Source organism: Colobus angolensis, unplaced genomic scaffold, assembly GCF_000951035.1.
Source record: "Colobus angolensis palliatus isolate OR3802 unplaced genomic scaffold, Cang.pa_1.0 Scaffold77, whole genome shotgun sequence".
NCBI lineage: Eukaryota > Metazoa > Chordata > Mammalia > Primates > Cercopithecidae > Colobus > Colobus angolensis.
In genome coordinates, this window is record NW_012121487.1 from 3,819,729 (window position 1) to 3,822,392 (window position 2,664).

Here is a 2,664-nt window from a genome sequence, read left to right on the forward strand (position 1 = left end):
TTTTTGTATTTTTAGTAGAGATGGGGTTTCACCGTGTTAGCCATGATGGTCTCGATCTCCTGACCTCGTGATCCGCCCGTCTCGGCCTCCCAAAGTGCTGGGATTATAGGCTTGAGCCACCGCGCCCGGCCAGCGTAGACTACTGTTAAACATAGGAAAGTGATATTCTTGCTGGAATTGACAGGAAATTAACCCTGCGGAAGGAGGAGGCAAACACCAAACACCAGGGCCACCAAAGGAAACGGGCAACTGGACAAGTAACATTCTTAACTCGTGGCTAAAGGAAACATGCTAACAATTCAAGAGACAAATTCTAATGTTATTAATTCACTTTTCACATATATGTTGGTGTGTATATACATAGGTTTCTAACTATACTACAAAAAGCCTGAGCTAGATAATACTAATGAACGGGGCAAAGGGCATGAACAAACTAATGGTGCTTGATATATATAGTAAAATTGATTTCCAAGGGGGTTCTTGCTATAATTGCTAAAGAGAATTCATGCCATGGAACATTATATAAAGGACAGAGAATGATAGAATGAACAGCATCTTCAAAAACCATCATGCAACAAATGAGATATTTGTGCCATTTTCTAAACCTTGACTTTCTCATCTTGGTGTGGGATAGTAGTGTTTGTCTTTTGTGTTTGTTGTGAGAATCAGTTGAGGCATTGCATGTACTGGGTGGTACATGCCTGGTACACATAACAGGCACTCAAGTGGTACCTATAATAATTAATAATTATTATGATTACAGTAATATAGCAACAATAGTAGTTTTTCAGCTTCTTATCAGGCAGCCTGGAGGGTTGGTTGTTGTATGGCACTATATTAGTCAAGATCATGTAGATTATGCTGTGAAAACAACTCCCAAATCTCAGATAGCAAATATAAGACGACTTAAACATATTTCAAAATGCGCAGCCTGCAGATCTCCCAGAAGCGTTTGTGGGGACTACTATTAAGGATAGGAAAATCAGGGCTGGCGCGGTGGCTCACACCTGTAATTCCAACACTTTGGGAGGCTGAGGTGGGCAGATCATTTAAGGTCAGGAGCTTGAGACCAGCCTGGCCAACATGGTGAAACCCCGTCTCTACTTTAAAAATGTAAAAATTAGCCAGGCATGGGGGCGGGTGCCTGTAATCCCAGCTACTCAGGAGGCTGAGGCAGGAGAATTGCTTGAACTCGGGAGGCGGAGGCTGCAATGAACAGATATCGCACCACTGCGCTCCAGCCTGGGCGGCAGAGCGAGACTCCATCTCAAAAAAAAAAAAAAAAAAAGGTTTATTTCTCAGGCTACACGGTCAACAAGGGAGTTCTTATTTTTGTCATTCAGGGACACAGGCTGATAGAGTACCCACCATCTCGAATACTGTCAGTCACCATACTAGCAGGAAAAAATAATAAGAGCTCTGCAGGGTTTCGCAAAGGCAATTAATAGCTCCCACCCAGAAGTGACACCTGTCCCTTCAGTTGACAACTCATTTGCCAGAACTAATCACATCGCCCCACCGAACCACAAGGGGGCAAAAAAGAGCAATCCTTCTTTGGCCTAGAAATAGGAAAACTGGAAATATTTGCTGAACAGCATCAGTGTCCACCGTAAGCACAAAGGAGAGCAGTCTAGACTCTGGGACATATGGTAGTCACCTATCCATCTACCCCTTTTCTGGGTTTTCTAAGCTATTGCCTATGATGAAGTCAGAACCCCAGAAAGCCAAGATACTGGACCCCAGCAGCTCAGCCAGCAGGAGGATGGCTTTTCTTCAGTGTAATGCCTTCAGCCTAAGGGCAAGAGATCATACAAGAAATGGTCATGGGCCGGGCACCGTGGCTCATGCCTGTAATCCTAGCACTTTGGGAGGCCGAGGCATTTGGGACCAGGAGTTTGGGACCAGCCTAGGCAACATGGCAAAACCTCATCTCTACAAAAAAATACAAAAATTAGCTGGGCTTGGTGGCACACTCCTGTTGTCCCAGCTACTCAGGAGGCTGAGGTGGGAAGATCACTTGAGCCAGGGAGGTCGAGGCTGCAGTAAGCCGAGATGATACCACTGCACTCCAGCCTGGGTGACAGAGCAGGACCCTGTCTCAAAAAAAAAAAAAAAAAAAGTGAAAAAGGCCATGAGAAGAGCTTTCCATTTGCTGCAAATCTCCATTTCTTCAATCACAAAACCACAATACCACTCATTCCTACAACTACTCTGTATATTGCTATCACCATTATTTCTTATTATAGAAAATTTGAAACATACACAAAAGTAAGGAGAATAGTATGATGAAATACTCCATCACCTGGCTTGGCCATTATCAAAATTCTGCCCTTCTTTTTTCATGGGTCCTCTCAGTCATGTTGGGTTTTACTGGAGTATTTGAAAGTAAATCTCAGATATCCTATCATTTCACCTGTAAGACTCAATATGCATTTCTAACACACAATGACTTCTAAAAATAACCATAATTCCATTATCACACTTCTCCAACAAAATTAAACTAAATATTAGTTATCTAATACTTAGTTCATGATCATTTTTCCCTGAATGTTCAAAAAATAAAATTTTACGGTTGATTTGCTCAAACCAGAATCCAACTAAGGTCTACAACTTTGCAGTTGGTTAATTTGGGGGCTGAGGGTTTTTTTTTTTTTTTTTTTTTTT